At 43.0% G+C, this 19,594-nt stretch overlaps 1 protein-coding gene across 2 annotated transcripts in view; it reads right to left on the bottom strand.

Annotated features, from left to right (window-relative positions):
- Positions 1–19,594, bottom strand: part of LOC146796185 (uncharacterized) — a 307,863-nt gene that overhangs the window by 239,529 nt on the left and 48,740 nt on the right. The window lies entirely within an intron of this gene.

Raw genomic sequence — 19,594 nt, forward strand, 5'->3', positions numbered from 1 at the left:
AATGTATACCAGCGATAGCGTATCCTCTACTGTAACTCAAGAATAAATTACCAGTTCTGATGGAGTTGTCCAATCAAACAATGTTGAATTCTGTTCCTCTATAAAGTCATAAAATGCTGAAGTGAACAACAATATAATTTTTAGGCCTGTTTACCAATGAATTTTGGTGTCTGTAAGGATTCTTCAAATAGTTACAGTACAGTAAGAAGAAGTACAGAAAGAGATTGTGGGCTTTGCATCAGCCCATTTATGCCCTTGGCTTTCACATGCTGTTCCTGATTGCTTTGATGGGTTGGCCATCAAAGCAATATTGTTTCATGAACTGTTACATTTCCCCATTTGTGTTCCCATTAGTTATTGGTGATGTGGCATCAGGAATTTTTTTTTTAGACAGCAGACACAACATGATGTGCAGCTTCGATTTCAGAGACAGTGTGTGTACTTCAATGTGTTCACTTTGCTGACAAAACAACATTTAATTGATGATTTAAAGCTTTTCTGTTTAGGATGTGTGTGTTGTTTGAAATAATTAATCTGCCATAAAGAAAGTGTCATTCACTAATTAACTAACACGTTCATTTGTTCTACTTGGCTGTAATAGAGCCAGATTGACTCTAATAATTCAGTCTGTTCAGCAATGGGCCTTAATCAAATCTTCCATATTCTTGTAGCCTAAGATGCTGCTTCATTGTTGGATTTCTCAAGGGGCAGCTGGAGGCAATTCAATCAAAGTAACCTACCTAATACCAAGTACTATCTCAGGAAAGTTCCACATCTATTGGATTGGTCAATTCTTATTTTACGTGAGAATGGTTCCTTAACAGGGTCAGCGCTAAGGCGGTGCGACTAGTGCTGAGTTGGTGGGCCGGGGGGATCTTGTTTGGAAGACATTCCTTGCCTCCAGCAATTTGCAGGCAACAATAGAAATGTCAAGATAACGCAGGTGATTAATGTTCTCCCTAGAGAGAGCTCGGAGTTTTCTCCAGTGGAAATTTTAGCTCTTCATAAAGTAGTGCAGAGGCTTAATATACCTGCTACAAACAATGTGTACCATGCAGATCACAAAATGCATATAATATAAATAGGTCAGTGAGTTACTGCTTGTGTCAGAGAGATCCTTTTGTTACTTGCAGTTTAGAAGTAAAAATCCTAAAATAGAACAGTGAGCTATTAACTGTCATCAAAGAGCTGCATGCAAATAGCAAGATATAGGTTAAGCATTATTGTATTGTATTGTAATTGCATTTGTATAGCGCTTACTACCCCTGATGCGGCGTTGAAGCGCTTTTCGGCGAGTAGCACACTACTTCGGGACCAGAGGATTAGTGTTGAATTAGTATAGTGAAACATGCAAGTACATTTTAAGTGGTAGATATGCTAGTCAGTTGTTTGGATTCGAAAGGATAGCAGAAGGATAGAAGAGGAAAAAATGTTGTATTTATATAGCGCTTCTTACCCCTGATGGGGGGCTGAATCACTTTTTTTTGGTGAGCAGCACGCTACTCCGGAAACCCATAAATGATTAGTGTTGAATTAGTATGGTGAAATATGAAAGTAATTTGAGTGGTGGATATTAGTCAGTTATTTGGAGTGAGAAGGACAGCGGAGGGATAGAAGGGAAAAAAAGGTTTGCATTCATATAGCGCCTGTTACCCCTGATGGGGTATTGAAGCGCTTTTCTGGCGAGTAGCAGGCTACTCCGGAACCCATAAAGATTAGTGTTGAAAATTAGTATAGTGAAAGAAGAAGTAATTTGAGTGGTGGATATGTTAGTCAGTTATTTGGATTGAGAAGGGTTGGGTAGGGGTAAAAAAGGGAAAAAGGTTTACATTTATATAGCATTTGTAACCCTGATAAGGTGTTGAAATGCTTTGTTGGCGAATAGCGCGCTACTCTGGAACCCATAAAGGATTAGTGGTGAATTAGTATAGTGGAATATGGAATTAGAGAAGTGAACATGTTAGTCTGTTATTTTGATTAAAAGGGATAGTGGAGGGATAGAAGAGTGAAGGATTTTATTTTTAGGTCAAAGCAGTAGGAGGAGGCTTTTTCGATGAGTAAAAAGGGTTTTTTGAGGGGAAGAGTCAGAGGGAAGAGTTTAGAAAGGTTTGTTTTGGGGGATCGGTATAGTAAAAGAGGTGTCAGAGGATGCAAGGAGGGGTAGAGTAGGAGAGAGTCAAGAAAGGGTTATTTTGGGGAACATAGTAAGAAAGGGTTATTTTGGGGAACATAGTAGTGGTATGGGGTTTGGGATAAATGAGAGAGTAGATGTAGAGGATATAATGATAGATGTATATGGTGAGAGATAGGGTAGTGCATTGGAAAGAGTAGTAGAAAGAAGTTTGAGATGAGTCATAAAGTTAGGCTAGAAGAAATATTGAGAGACGTATTGGCTGAGAAATAGGGTAGTGCATTGGAAATGCTACATTAGAAGAAAGTGATAAATATATAGATCCAGAAGTACATTAAAAGTATATAGATGCATAAAGGAGGTAAGTATATGCAGATTAAAGATATTGATAGAGGTACAGGATAAGAAATAGGGTAGTGCTTGGATATGCTTTATCAGGTGAAAAGTAACAGACACACAGATCCAAGTACATGGAGGTACGTAGATGCACAATGGAAGCACATACATGTAGACCAAAGAAGATATATAAATATTTTTCTACATTTTTATACAAAGCAATATACAAAGATAGGTACATATCTATAGTGAAAATAAATGCTTATATACAGAGGGACACATACATAGGGTGGGTATTAATGAATGGGAAAATGGACAGCATTTCTGGCCCAGGTCCCGACCAGTCTCAAACAGGCTCAAACAGGCACTCACCCTTGTCCTCTCCACCCTTAGCCTCGACGCCCGGGCTGAGATGCCCTAAGCCTTAGATGTTTATAGCCCTAGTAGTCAGGTGACCCCTTCCGCCAATGGGAACCCTAGCCTTAACACTATACAATCACAACACTAGCCCTAAAATCTAGAACCAATAGGAGACCAGGACCTTACAGCTAATCTTAGCCCTAGTCCAAGCACCCAAACAGTTTAAAAAACCCTGATCTCTACTTCCAATAGAAAGCCTAACCCTACTCTTAGTCCCACACCTAGTCCAGCAACCAATAACACCAGAAGCCCCAATCGCTACCTCCAATTAAAAGCCTAACCCTGGCCCTAGTCCCACCAACCAATAACACAGGAAGCCCTAGTCCCTACTTCCAATAGAAATCCCAACCCTAGCCCTAGTCCCAACTCTACACTGATTGAATCAAAGACCCAGAAACCAATAAAAACCCTCAAATACCCAACCAATGAGGACACTAACCCTGATCCAATAGAAACATCAGATACAACCACCAATCAGTGTACACATGTAGCAAACAATATCAGACTGTATAAGGTCCCAGCTACCTCAGACAAGGTTTGCTGGCCAGGAAGTTGGAAGCTGCCCCTCTATTCAGAAATCTCCTAGGAGACAGACAGGCTCAATCCACACTTTGGACTTCTGCAGGTAAGGCCCTAACAAACTTGTCCTCTAACAACACTATTTGTATAAAGCTTTACTCCCTCTCCGGGCCAAAAAACGAAGTGCACAGTCCCTATTAAACACAGTTTAAACAGCTTACAGCAGATTACTGCTGTCTCAGGGGGGAAGGGGGGGCTGGTTTCACTGACTTATTAACACAAAATGGTCGCTGGGGGTGCACTGCTTAATATACAGGTTATGATTTCTCCCCCGGTCTTTCATTATCAGAAAGTTGAAAAAAGGGTTCCTTTGGGTAGAAATCGACTCTTATTGGTAGAAACAACCCTCACCCATGGTATTAAATTTTGACTTCTGAGTTTGTGCTTTTTCAGACCAGGCACTCGTAAACTATACTACCTACCAATATAGATGACATGTCACTCCAATATCTTGTAGTCCTCTGTCTTGAGTAACATTTTCTATAAATTGATTTACACATGTATGATTGATTGTCTCTGTGTAATTTGTGTGTGATGTAAGGTGCTCCTAAACCCTACACTGGTATGTGCGGCGCTATAAAACTAATTAAATGCATCTGAGAGAGCGTGGTTATGGAGACTTGAGGGGCACTGTTAAAGGGTGGCAATAAGGGAATCCGTACAGAGGTGTGTCATGAACCTCCTATATAGCGTCTGAACGTATAGCAACCTTGTGAACATTTGGGCATAAACTGTGTTCCGTTTATGACGCATTCCAAAATGTGTTCAGCGAGAGTAAAGCTGAGACCTTGCCACCACATCTCACGTACGATTGCGAAATAAAATTACTTCCTGGAGTGAAAATACCCTGCAGTCGAATATATGCTCTCACAGAACAAGAACATGTGCATTTACGTGAATAAGTATTTAAAAAACGGGTTCATTCGACCATCTAAGTCACCAGCTGTGTCTCCTCTTTTCTTTATTCCTAAGAGTAATGGCGTTTTTTGTGTTTGCATAGACTATCGAGCACTAAATAACATTGCAGTAAAGAATCGTTATCCGTTACATCTGATATCAGTTCTTCTCGATCAAGTACGATCAGCTACTATATACACCAAGTTAGACTTACAAGGATCATATCATTTAGTGCGCATCAGAGCTGGTGACGAATGGAAGACTGCGTTTCGCACTCAATACGGCTTATTTGAATATTGTGTTATGCTGTTTGGGCTTTGCAATGCCCCTGCGGTGTTCCAATTTTTTTTAATGACGTTCTAAAGGACTATTTAGACCGCTTTGTCATTGTCTACATCAATGACATTTTGAATTTTTCTTCTTCTCAGTCTGAACATGAAAAAGACGTAAAAACCATTCTGCAAACCTTACAAAACAACAGCCTATTTTGTAAATTATCAAAATGTGAATTTCACACTTCTAAGGTGGAATTTCTGGGTTTTATGCTGTCTCCGCATGGCATAACCATGGCTGAACGTAAAGTACAGGCAATACAAGATTGGCCTATCCCTACCTGTGTGAAAGACATTCAACGCTTTTTAGGACTTTCCAACTTCTACCGTCGGTTTATTAATCACTTTTCCAGCAAAGCAAGTCCATTAACCAAACTGTTAGAAAAAGGGCGCCTTTCAGTGGACCACAGAAGCTCAAGAAGCATTTGCAGAACTCAAAAAGGCCTTTACAACCACTTCTGTATTGCAACATCCTAATCCTGATCAACCGCTCATTGTAGAGGCTCACGCCTCGGACAACGCGATAAGGGCAATTCTTTCTCAACAAGACTCCAGTTCTCACGAACATCATCCGGTGGCATATTTGTCCCAACAATTCCTTCCTGCAGAGCTTAATTATACAGTGGCAGAAAAGGAGCTTTTGGCCATCCATTTAGTCTTTAACGAGTGGCGTCCTCACCTATTGGGAGCAAAGTTCCTGATAAGAGTGTATACAGATCATCGCAACCTACAATTCTTGCGCTGTGCAAAGGCACTGACTCCACGTCAATTACGCTGGACCCTCTTTTTGCAGAATTTAATTTTACTATCACCTTTCGTTCTGGAACTGCAAATCAAAAAGCTGATACTCTGTCTAGCTTCAACAAAACAGATCACTCTAAGGTCAAAAGAAACCCAATACCTATGATTGCCCAAGATCATGTAATAGGAGTGACAAAGTCCATTCAGTTTTTGGAGGAACTGCAAGAACAAATGCCATTGCAGAAATTAATCATTTGGCAACAACGGGAATCTAGACGCTCTATTTGTAATAATTTACCTTTTCAGGACAACAAACTATATATTCCAACCAAAAAATTACAAACGCAAATATTGAGATGGTGTCACGATTATCCATTAGCAGGGCACCCTGGTCAAGCCAAAACCCTAGAACTGGTACAACAAAACTTCTGGTGGCCCAAGTGGAAAAAGGACACTATTGGCTTTGTACAACATTGCGAAAGCTGTGCTCGAGCCAAAGCAGATCATACCAAAAAGACTGGTTATCTGATGCCTTTACCTACTCCAAACCAAGTCTGGGAAGACATCTCAATGGATTTTATTACTGATCTTCCAAAGGATCAAGAACACAACACCATCTTAGTAGTTGTGGACAGACTTTCAAAAAATTGCTCATTTTGTGGCCTGTTCTGGTTTACCCAGGCTTCTGAATTGGTCTCACTGTTATTACAACATGTGGTCAGACTCCATGGTTTGCCCAAGTCCATCACTTCAGACCGTGGAGCTCAATTCACTTCACGCCTATAGAAACCTTGGTGCACAGCCCTTCATGTTCAAAGTAACCTTTCTACCAGCTTCCATCCCGAGTCAGATGGCCAGACTGAACGGGTGAACCAAGTGTTAAAGCAATATTTAAGATGTTATTTGTCAAAAACGCAAGATTCATGGGTCACCTTGTTATGGGAAGCTGAATTTGCCTACAATAACCTTAGCCATTACTCAACCAAAATGTCCCCGTTCTTTGCCAATCATGGCTATCATCCTCGATTTCTACCATTTATAACACCAAATCTTAAAAGTCAAATTCCATCTGTAACATCAAAGGTACAAGAAATGACAGCCTTGGTACGACAATTATGGACCAATATTCTTAAGGCAAAAACTATTTACAAACAAAATGCGTATCAGAAAAGAAAACCAGCTCTAGAATATAAGCCAGGAGACAAAATGTGGTTATCCACAAAGAACCTCAAGTTTAGGAACAAATACAAGTTTCACCCTCTTTTTATAAGACCATTTGAAATCCTGAAATGTGTAAATCCTGTTGCTTATAAACTGAAGCTGCCCAAGACCATGTCTGTACACCCAGTATTCCATACGTAGTTATTAAAGAACACCACAAAGACAGCACAATTTCGTCCACCTCCAGTAGTAGTAGGCAATCAAGAACAATATGAAGTACACAGAATACTGAGTAGTAAATGCCATAATGGAAAGTTATGGTATTTAATTGCATGGAAAGGATATGGCCCTGAGGAGAGTTCTTGGGAACCCCGTGAGGCAGTACATGCACCCCGGCTCATCAACAGATTTCACAGATTACATCCAAATGCCCCGGTCTAACGGGTGGACTTCATTTTGGTGGGAAGGACTGTCATGAACCTCCTATACAGCGTCTGAACGTTTAGCAACCTTGTGAACATTTGGGCATAAACTGTGTTAAGGCAAAAACATGACTGTTGCCATTTCTGTTCCTATGTGACAGATGACCTTATGCACAAGTATATGTGGTGTTCTTGTACTGTTCCTTTTGCCCCTGTGCTTTTATTGTGCCCTTTGTATTGTTTATTGCCCTATGTTTTATTCTAGCCCAAGGTTCAAAATCACTTGAGAAGCGCTTCCGCATACTGTGCACCCGCGGCCACCGTAGGAGCGTTGTGCGTCCTTAAACGGAACCACGCCCATCCGCCGGACACGGATTATTCCAGTTTCGAAGTCGGAGAACAGTGCTGGCGGCTTCGTTCCTGACCGCGATGAACTCTTGATTGTGCCCGCAGGTAAACCGGTTTGGACACTTCGTTGGAGCCAGAGAGCAGGTAAGATATTTCTTCACTGGCGTTCATTTATTGTTATTCCTGCCTGTTTCCGTGTGCGCATACTGTTTAGCTTAGCAGCGCACGAAGGTTGCCAGACATCTGAGATAGCGAAAGAGCAATGGAACTCTTGCCCCGTTTTTGTTTGACTGAATAAAGGAACAGGCTGAATAAACGAACAGTATTTGTACTAAATACCACAAAAACTAAAACCTGTAATGATAGTAACACTGCAACCATTTGCAAAGGAATACACTGGTGACTTTAAACCCTGCAACGTTGTTTAAGAATAAGTGGTGCCATTACTGAAAACATTTACTAAGGAATAAGGCGGTGACAATAAGCCCGGCAACTTTGTTTAAGGAATAAGTGATGGTACTATAATCCAAGGAACAATTACAGTATACAAGACTGGTATTGTATTGTATATGTCGTTGGTACATGTTCTTTCATAAAGGAGTCAAGTCAATGAAGCAAATTGACTAAACAAGCAAAAGTGAGAAGAGTAGATCTGGCCTTCAGTTAATTTAAGTCAAAGAAAGGATACAAACTTAAAAGGCCAAGAGACACTTCTTCAAGGACAATCTTATTCTTTTCACAGGTAAATCTGAAAGTCTCTCATTTAACCATGGTTTAAACATGACTTGCATGTACTAGAATTAAGGGTTGAAAGTTGTATTTAATGTACTGTTGTATCTCTTCAGGTCTCCCTCCCCGCAGTACCCTCCCTAAATTCCCTTCCCCTCATCTGGCCATTCTGAACCTCTATTATTAAAGAAACCAGAGTCTGAGCTGCCAGAAGGTGGGCCTCTTGAGCGTACTGCTCCTGAGGAACTTGAAGGTCTCACGATAAGGTGGTCATTGGGGTGCGCCAACAAACAGTGTCTCACCGGGCGCCACTAGCACTAACACTGGCCCTGTTTCTTAATTCCCTGTAGTGCCTATTTGCATCATCATAACCCTGCCCAACTACCTTCAATTCATTTGGCCTCATTCATGAAAAGTGAAGCATCGCTGCATGAAAACAGCGATGCGTCACTTTTCATTGCACCCTCCTTGCGACACAAATGATGCGTCATATTTACAGATTGACACATCATGTCGCAATGAGTTACAGATACGTCAGTATTTCTGACGTATCTGTATGCACAAACATGATGCATTGCTGGAGTGTGTCACAAAAGTGACGCAACTCCAGCAATGGGTCATTTCACATGGGCAAATCTCATTTCAAATGTGCCTGCATCAGTCTTACACCTGCTGTGAGGCAGTCGTAAGATATGAACGCATTTGCGTCCTAGAAGTGGTGCAGTGAAATCTTACTTGCGTCAGAACGTCCACACTGCGTAGATTATACCTGGCACAGGTATAATGTGGCGAAGGGGTTTACAAAGTGACGCATCACTTTGTAAATATGACGCAACATGGCACATTTTTTACCCTGCTGGTGCGTCACAAAAAGTGACACACCAGCGGCGCAGAAGTGACACAAGGGCTCATAAACAAGCCCCATTGTCTTTCGTTCTCTGTTCCCTTTAAAGCACCAATGCCTAATGTGGCTCGTATCTGCAGAGTGTATAGTTGGTAAGAAATGGAATGGAATGTGGCTCAGAACAGTCATCAGTGTCTGAGATTAATTGAAGCATTTGTTTCATCAATTTGTTGTTTGCTGCAGTAGACATCTTAAGAGTGACAGTTAAGACCTGACATGGGATGCATTCTTGTTGTACTACAGGATGTAAGCTGCACCTCACGGGTGAAGCCTTAGTAGGCCGAGTGCAGTATTGGTTTACTTATGTTCCCATGTGGAGGGAATCTAGTCTGGCACTTCAGCCTGAACTGCTCATAGTGGGTCACGGCCAAAGCTAATTTTCATAGGTTTTTGTCTAGAGTGGCATATTGGCCCGAATTTCTTTTACTGGAATGTAGCTCCGAGCAGTGGTCAATTCGTAAAAAAATAAGTGCCGGGGCTCTGTTCAGGAGGCAGCATGCACCAGCCAATTTCTCCTTTAACGCCGCCTAAAACAGAGGCAACTACTAACCAGGAAGTGGGGAGAGGATGTGGCATAATGGCCAGATCAGCCAACTTCAAACCTGGGGAACCAGGTACGAGTCTCGGCATCGGCTCAACAACCTGTGATTCAGGGCAAACAGGGCCAGCGCAAGGCATGGGCAGTGTGGGCAACTGCCCAGGGCCCCACCTTGACCTTATCCACATGGGGCCCCGCATCACTTGGTCACAGATCATAGCACGCATCTCATATTTATTTCTGCCCACGCTGTGTGCTCCTCTTGTGCCGCCCCCCCCCCCCCATCCATGCACAGTTTAGCAGCCAGTTGTGGCTCGGCCTCGCACCTCCCACTTCAAAGGGCAAGGTATATTGTTTGGGAGGGGGGGGGGAGTGATGATTAACACACTTCACAGAAGATTTGGGGTGGGGTGGAGGAAACAACAGCCACACTGTCTCTGCTGCTCATGAGGGTGCCTCATTTGTTGCCTTGGTCACAATCACAGCGAGGCCTAAGGCGGGCCACCTATCCTGGGCCTCACACCACTACACAATTGCTGCGAAGCCTAAGAGAGGGCCCCCGACCCTGGGCATTGCAGGGGTATACCATGGCTGTGTTACCAAGGAGAGGAAGCTTCAACCCTGGGCCTCGCATTTATTGTATTGTGCTGTGAGGCCCAGGAGAGGTGTGAATTTCCCTGAGCCTCTTAGCACTAGACCAGAGATGCCACAGGCAGAGAGGGAGGGCCTCTCCTTCCGGGTCTCGCAAAGTTACAGAATGTCTGAGAGGCCTGGGAAAGTTTATACATAGCTGCCACGTTTTCAATCTGCCTATGTGTGCCATTTCAATGTTTTTGGTGTGCTCATGTGACATTTTATTTTGGGAAAAATCAGTTGCATTCTGGGATATGTTGTTTTGTTTGCCAATTAAAGACAGGCTTCCCAGCATTGGGATGTAAGTGATACTGGCTACCAGGACAGGTTTGCCAGTGAGCATTATATATGATCTTACAGTTTAATGATTAAACAATTAGATTGTGTCTTTAGTAAGGAATGGTCCATGCATTTTCTAGTCTGACAAAATGCAGCTATTTCCACTAATATGTATTGAAATAGTGCAAACTGTGTAGAGTATTGAACGCTATTGATGAACATGGAAATTGCGCCCCACTCATAATGTTGATGCACCTTATTTGAAAAGGGTGTAATGTACCTCCTTTATGTATGGTACAACTTCTGGAGGTTAGAATACTGTCTAGTGCAGCAGGACAGATATCCTGCAAGAGAACGACTACTTTGGATGCAAACATTATAGTCTAAGCATTCCTATCTAGAAAAACATATATGTGCTGTACTGTGAGTAAATCCTTTTACACTTCAAATTATGCTCCAGTTTTAAAACTTCTACCCAAGTGGAGCACAGACAGACTGTTAAATCTGGCTAAGAAATCTGAGATTAATTTATATTTTTCTTTTTTCATCAAAATGATATCCTTTTGTATTTCTGGACCAGCTGAACAGTACGCCATTCGGAAAAAAAGAGTGGAGCCTTGGACACAGAGGACATATAGCTCTTGGGGGCTATGGTGTTTGCCAGCTGATGCATACAATCTAGCCTGCTGGGGAAGTAAGGAGCTGCATGCTCTGCTCCTACACGTTTAAAAAATCCCATTCACACTTCCGCCCATTCATCAAAGCAGCTCTCCTCTAACAGTCAGTATGAAGTTCGGCAATTCACATTACTGTGCAAAGAAGAGCCGGGGTGTTTGTTAGCCAAATCAACACAACAACAGTGCTAACAGAGCCAACTCTTATGTAAGCATGCCATGATCCTCACCCATCACCTACACCCTGTGAGCCTTTTCTATACACTCAGTTGCTGCCCTGCCAAATGCTACACATTTGCATGACTATACGCAGGTCTGGCGGGGATGCTGTAAGATAACCTATAATACTTTTGTCTAACACAAGTTGCGTGGTACTTAACAGGGCTGGTTCATTGACTTGTCACTTTCCATTACAGATGACAGCACTACTGCCTAGAGAGGTAGGTAAGCCAACAAATTATCAAGGAGAGCAAACCAAGAACCTAAAAAGAAAAGGTCAGGAATGAGCCCTAGCTCTCAGATACGGCGCATTCCTGTCCTTTTCCCCTGCGCCAGCGCACAGTTGGCACCTTTGCACCATGGTGCAAGGGTAACTGCGTTGCAGGGATGATTATTTTTGTACAGGAAGGGAAACCTTCCTATACAAAAATAGTCATAAGAGGCTTTTTCCTTGTTCTATGTCTGCTGCAGAATGCAGCATACATAGAAAAAGGAAAAAAACGAGGAGAAATAAAGAGATTTCTCCTCGTTGTGCCACCCTTACTCCTCCCCTCGGGGAGGCGTACGTTTTTGGTGCTGCCTCAGATTTAAGATTTCTCGTAAATCTAGGGCAGTGTCAAAAAGCCATGGATGTTGCTGGGAACGCTCCCAGCAAAACCTGTGGAACGCCCCTTTAATGCATAAAACCATGTTAAAGGGAACAATATTTATCAGGCAGCAATAAGCCAAAAAAAGTGGCTTAGTGCTGCCTGATAACTATCGCGCAGGCTTCTGCGCCAGGGAACGTCACAAAATGTGATGTTCTGGCGGCTCAAGGGGCCTCATAAATGAGGGTCTAGCTAGGCTCCAAGAGCCCATGCCTGAGGCAAGCCATAAATATTTTAGTAATTTAATTTGTGCAAACACACAAGTAAAAATATAAGAGTCTCTCCAAGATTTTAAAAAGTGTATTTCTTTAACATAGCTGAAGAGTTTCGCCTTAGCATACCAGAATAGCATTTAAAGGTATTATGGTTTCAGGTTTGAGATGAGTGTCTTTTTTTCCTGTTTTACACAAAAGGTTATTGCTTTGTTTGTATTCTTGATGCACATGGTTAGACCAGAGGTGGCACCCATATGACATGAAAGCTTGGCTCATTATGGGCATGAGGGTCCAAGAGGACCTTGAGCTCAGCCAGTGCTGGCTTCTGGATTGAAACTTTAGTGGTTTGCCCACATCTACCATTGGCCTGTGCATATGTGATTGTAGTAAGTGTTGTATATTATGTAATTACATTACATGTCTGTGGTAAGTTTAAGATGTTGTATTAGTGTGAGTGTTCTGTGTGACTCTGTGTGATTCTGGAATGTCGCTGTGACATCCAGATGAAGACTGAGTCACGGATAGAGCACATCGTGGGTCATCTGTTACTGGAAATAAACTTCTCCACATTTTAACCTATCTGGAGTATCGGAAGTTATTATGATCCTCTAGAGAAGGAAACGATTTACTACATATTTTGGCGACGCTAGGATTTGTTCGGGCAGAGCGCTTTCGATGTAAGGAGGCGTTTAACCGGAAATTACGGCCAAGTGGATAAAGAAGAGGAAAAAGACCCACCGACTGCTGCATCCTGTGTATGACTGTAATTTATGAGATTTGGCACGTGTGAGTTCTAATGTTGTCGCTCACTGGTGTCTCTTAATGCAACGTTTTTGCTTTGTGCCGGTTGGCTGATGTGGGCACTGTTTGAATCCCTCCGTGGGTTCCGTGCGCATGGTTCCTTGTGGTTTGCGCTTGAGTTCTAACTCCAGCATAGCATTTGGAAGCCTGCTCATTATTGACACGCCCAACGTCAGCGATACGACAACGCGTGATTGCCTCATCACGCTAGAGCGGCCATTTTGGAGGATTGGGATTGTTTCAATTTAAAGACACTGGAGCCACGTCATACTTGCAGATCGTTTTTCTCTTCTCGTTTTTTTTTTTCTTTTCATAATTTCGTAGGCAGTCAGCTTCAATATCCTTATAGGAAGAAAAAAAATAAAAAAAATAAAGCGTTAACAGCTTTATTTATTAAAGTTTAAATTCACAATGCCTAATTCCAATGAGAGCATTGTGGCTCCACCAGCTTTTCTGAAGGTTGCAGGTAAGCCACCTACGCCTTGGCACAAGTGGTTAAGAGTGTTTACTAACTATTTAGAAGCAATTGATGCACTCGAGTACTCTTCATCAAGGAAAAGGGCCATTTTATTTAATCATCTTGGTGATGCTGGACAACAGTTATTCGACAGTTTACCTTCAGTTCAACATCCAGCATCAGATGATTCTTGGAATGTATATTCTGAAGCTTTAGCTCGCATGGGAAATCAGTTCAAAGATGAGCCCTCTATAATGGTTGAAAGACATGTGTTTTTTAAACGAAAGCAGTTATCAGAAGAATCTATAGAGGATTATTTGGCAACGTTAAGGGTTCTTGCCTCAAAATGTGATTTTGGTTCCTATTTAGATACTGCGCTTAGGGATCAATTAGTATTCAATTGTTTCAACAAAAAAATACAGGAACGCATTTTGACTTGTAAAAATCCAACCTGGAATGTCGCTGTGACATCCAGATGAAGACTGAGTCACGGATAGAGCACGTCGTGGGTCATCTGTTACTGGAAATAAACTTCTCCACATTTTAACCTATCTGGAGTATCGGAAGTTATTATGATCCTCTAGAGAAGGAAGCGATTTACTACAGTGATATCTACTTATAAGGCTGCAGCTTCATACTTCCTTTGGCAGCAGTACTGCTCTGTGTATAATGTCTTATGAGTACATAGTGCTGCAGCTTTCCCCTTTTGGATTGCAGCATAACGGCTCCATGCATCGAATCCTATAAGTTAACCGTGCTGCATCTTGCAAATAGACTGCAGCATTACTTCCCTGTTCAGGCTTTAGGTTCATTCTACACCAGTATTACTACCCTATGCAAACAGGCTTACAACTTCACGAAGCTGCACTTCATGGCTTGGACTGTAGCTATATTGGCCTATGCATGTGAACATAAATTTTCATGATACTAAAGCTTCCCAACATAAACTACACAAGGGGTGATATAGTTCCATTGTTCTGTTGCTCTGGTATGCATTTATTTTCTAGTCCTTATGTCACAATGGGTGACTTTAAGGCAGCCCTATGTATACAGCCTACAGAACTAAGTAGAATGGAAAAAGTTTAACTTGGTGATGTTACTTTAAAGCTGCCCTCATGACTTGGCAAGTTAACAGCTGTGTTGCAGCATTATTTTAGCACCTAGAGCCAGCTTGGTTGGTAGCACGTACAATGTTATAATCAATTTTGATACGTGGTGCCCCAAATCAGATGCAATAGTTTATTAGCTTAAATAGATATGATGTGCTCTCCTGTGTCAGTGTTAGGGTTCTCCATTTTTATCGCACAACTTTTTACATTACACTACTTATAGTTTTACTTTCATAGCATTTGTTTGTACTTTGCACTCTTTTGCATGTTTGCCACAAATGCTCTGTCTAGGTCCCAGGGCAGGGGCCACACATGCAGCAGTGTCACTGGAAGGAGCAAATGGATCCATGGATGTATTGGATAGTTCTGGGCTGCACTGGTCCTTTATTCCATCAGCCCATTTTTTGAAGGCCCAGGGGTGCTGCAATCTCCTCTGTCACTTTCTTCAGCTCCCTGGGGTTAATTTCAGCAGGCACGGGGAGGGCAACAGGAGAGAGAAAATAGAACGAAGCAGGGAGAGAGAATGGAATCATGGATGGATGGAATGAGGTAGAGTCAACAGAGAGCAAAGGAGCAGGGTCTAATCTTCTGATAAGTAGCCCAGAAAAGTGAGGATAAAAGTAAGTTAAGGATACACATCAGCGACTTGAATGATGCAATCATACAAACACTTTAAGGGCAAGTTCTTGATGCACATGTTAAGATGTAGTTTGAAAGGCCCTTTAAGAAAGAAAGAAATAGTCCTCTTATGTGCAGCCATTACAGCAAGCTTAAATGCCCCCCACAGTGCCTCATTGCCATGATATATCACTGCAAGGCTGGGCAGAGGAGGCCTCCTCCTCTAGGCCATGCAGCGCTATATCGTGGCTGCAGTGCCCAGGCTAGGGGTCATCAACCTCTCCAACGTCACAAGAACTCACATCCACCTCCAATGTTCTACTTAGTATAATATGCCATAGCATTCTCTACCCCAACAGAAGAGCTACCAGGCATCCTGAAGCCAGCTTTCTAGTGCTCCTTCAACCCCCCCCCCCAAGGAAAGTGTGCAAGACTGTCTCACCCACAAGATTGTTCTTGTCTTGTCACATCTGCTGCCACAGCTGCACACAGATATGCATATCTCATAGCACAGCAGGCACAGCAGTGCAACTATTAGAGCCACATTAAAATTTATGTCTCCCAAGACTTAAGTAACACTCTCCTAGCTTCACTGCTAGCAACACTTGTCCAAACCTTAGCTTTACTCTTCTGGTTCTCCTGCAGATGCTTTTCACACAACTCCTTTTTATTAAGTTCCCATTCCTCTCTTGGACCTCACAGCCATGATCAAACACTGTGGGCCTCATCTACAAGAAAATGACGCAGTATGGTTCCATAAGCCATTTATCTGAGCCCTGCTGCGTCATTTTCAAAGCACAAGGATGCATTGTATCAACAACAATGCAACACATCCCTGCGCTTTCCCCTGCACTGGCGAACAATTGCAGTGCAGGCACATTTACGTCATTTTGCAAGGGTGCCTGCACTGCGGGGATGATTGTTTTTGTGCACGAAGAGACACCTTCCTGCACAAAAACAATCATTAATGGCATTTTCCTCTTAGAAAGTGGAAAAAAACGAGGAGAAATAAAAGTATTTCTCCTCGTTGCGCCACTGACGCATTTCCAGTTTTACAAAATGTAGTAAATCTGGGACTGCGTCAACTTCCATGGATGTTGTGTGGGAAAACCTACAGCAATACTCTCGGAATGCCCCTTTCACGCAGAGTAATGTGTGAAAGGGGCCCATATTTACAAGGCCATGAAAAGTCACGCAGGATGACTTTACATGGCCTTGTAAATATGGGCAAACCCACTGTGCCGCCGGTGTGTCAAAACAAATGATACACTGGCAGTGAAATTGGCTTGTAAATAGGCCCCTGAAAGGCCCAAGAGAGGGGGCAAATGTATTTTGCTGCCACCTAATTGTAAGTGGACACTGATATTATTAGACGTTTTAAAGGTTGTAGAAGGGGTTGGCAGGAGTCTTGTAGCCATGGCTCAGGGCACATGCCAATAACAACCTTTTAGCCTACATATCATTACCTTCTGGTGGATTCACATTTAATAATGTAAGATTGGGATGAAAAATCCCAGAATGCTAATTACTGTCAGAGAAAGCCCTAAATAATAATACTTTGTGCAGCACTCTGCAGCCCTTTTCCTGGGTATAGCCTGTGCTTTGTAACATTTTAAATAAAAAATGAGAATTTATCAGAAATCAGAGTTATCTCACTCAATCCCATTGGTTAATTTTTCAGTGACTTGAGTGACACCTTTAGGACTCTAGCTGCTTTCAACTGTTCTGTTTCTTTTGATGTATTTCTTGATCAACAATCATCTGTGCCTCACACCTTCTCTTGTATTGGAATTTTAATCCTCACTTACCACCCCTTAATGGCATTTTACATGCTTCACCATGCCTCATTAAGGCTTGGAGAAATATGACCACATCACTTCTCCCTGATGGAACTCCATAGTCTCCTCTTGGCAGCCAGCACCCCTCCTTACTTGGATGTCAAGCTTACAATCTCCAGGGTCTCTCTGCACACCCACAGCCAGGACACCTTCAATAGAATGACAAAGTGCAAATAACAAGGCAAAAGATCTTTTCCATCCATGCACCAATTATCTGAAATGATATGTCTGTATCCCTCTGCACATCCCTAACCCAGCTCTAATTTAGGAAACAGCCGAATGCTGACTTCTTTAAAGAACACTACACCATGATGTCAGAGCAGTCGATTAAGCACATCCCCTTTTCACACACATTGACTGTGTCTTTTACCCTGTACAGCTCTTCAATGCCTTTGTGTTTGGTTTACACTATATAAATATCATATGCCTATACACATAATAACTTACTAGCCCAAAACAAATATTACATTGGAGAAAAGGTATATATTGTGTAGAAACCTGGGCCAATCTTTTTCACCCAGAGTGAATAATATAATGTATTTCCACTTAATATAGTTTTTAAATATTCCAACTATTTTCATCAGTGCAATTATTTATTTTTCTGTTGATATTGCATCAGTAAAGTTAATTCATGCAAAATTGCTTCAAAACAACGCCATAGGGTTAATGTCAATTTATAGTATTGTGATGTCACGCCGTATGCAAATTAGGGGGGCCTCTCCCATTCCCTTTCTGCCCAGGGCCCCAAAAATCCTAGGACCAGCCCTCAGGGCAAATCACGTAATCTCCCCGTGCCTACCAAAAATGAGTGTGTCCTTAATAGGTGCTCATGAAACTATAGCGCCGGTGTTGCTGATTAAGTGCCGGCACTGAGCACCAGAAACCACTGGCTCTGCGCGATCACTAGTGGCTGAGACTAAATCATGCATTCTTTCCCTCACAGTTTTTTGTTTATTGCAGTCTGTTTAACTGTGCCATTGATTCCAACCATTCCTAATACATTAACAACCATGACACTTTCCCTGGACACAAAAACAACAGTTGATGGACAGAATGCAGAACAATGTCATACATTCACCCCAGTACAGAGATCTGGGCTTAAATCCATTCTTTTTTTGCTCACCATGCCACCCCAGTTTAGACCAGGCCATATGCAAATCAGTCTTGACCCTGTGCCTCATGAGAACAGTCCAGCCCGCATTGCCAACCCAGGTCTTCCCTGGACCGGAAAAAAGCATCCTAGGACCAGTTTCAGGGTTTCACCCCTCTTCAGCCAGGATAGCTTGATTCCAGTGGCATGGAGAGCACGGGACTCACGTCTGAGCATACCCGTCCCACTCGGGGTGACAAGTGTAAAAACAACAGTTGATGGACAGAATGCAGAACAATGTCATACATTCACACCGGTACAGAGATCTGGGCCTATGCCACCCCAGTTTAGACCTGGCCATATGCAAATCAGTCTTGACCCAGTGCCTCATGGGAACAGTCCAGCCCGAGTTGCCAAGCCAGGTCGTCCCTGGACCGGAAACAAGCATCCTAGGACTGGTTTCGGGGTTTCACCCCTCTTCAGCCAGGATAGCTTGATTCCAGTGGCACAGAGAGCACAGGACTCACATCTGAGCATACCCGTACCACTCGGGGTGACAAATGCAAAAACAACAGGTGATGGACAGAATGCAGAACAATGTCATACATTCACCCCAGTACAGAGATCTGGGCCTAAATCCACTGTTTTTTTGCTCACCGTGCCACTCCAGTTTAGACCTGGCCATATGCAGATCAGTCTTGACCCTGTGCCTCATGGGAACAGGCCAGCCCGAATTGCCAAGCCAGGTCCTCCCTGGACCGTGAAACCCCAAAACTGGTCCTAGGATGCTTGTTTCCAGTTCAGGGAGGATCTGGCCTGGCAGTTCGGGCTGGACTGTTCCCATAGGGCACAGGGTCAAGACTGATTTGCATATGGCTGGGTCCAAACTGGAGTGGCATGGTGAGCAAAAAAACAATGGATTTAGGCCCAGATCTCTGTACTGGGGTGAATGTATGACATTGTTCTGCATTCTGTCCATCAACAGTTCTTTTTGCATTTGTCACCCGAGTGGGACGGGTATGCTCAGACTTGAGTCCTGACCTCTCCATGCCACTGGAATCAAGCTATCCTGGCTGAAGAGGGGTGAAACCCCGAAAACGGTCCTAGGATGCTTGTTTCCAGTTCAGGGAGGACGTGGCCTGGCAGTTCGGGCTGGACTGTTCCCATGTGGCACAGGGTCAAGACTGATTTGCATATGGCTGGGTCCAAACTGGAATGGCATGGTGAGTAAAAAAATCGATGGATTTAGGCCCAGATCTCTGCACTGGGGTGAATGTATGACATTGTTCTGCATTCTGTTCATCAACAGTTCTTTTTGCATTTGTCACCCCGAGTGGGACGGGTATGCTCGACGTGAGTCCCGTGCTCTCCATGCCACTGGAATCAAGCTATCCTGGCTGAAGAGGGGTGAAACCCCGAAGCAGGTCCTAGGATGCTTGTTTCCAGTTCAGGGAGGACCTGGCCTGGCAGTTCGGG

This window comes from Triturus cristatus, chromosome 10 (assembly GCF_964204655.1).
Source record: "Triturus cristatus chromosome 10, aTriCri1.1, whole genome shotgun sequence".
In the NCBI taxonomy this organism is placed as follows: domain Eukaryota; kingdom Metazoa; phylum Chordata; class Amphibia; order Caudata; family Salamandridae; genus Triturus; species Triturus cristatus.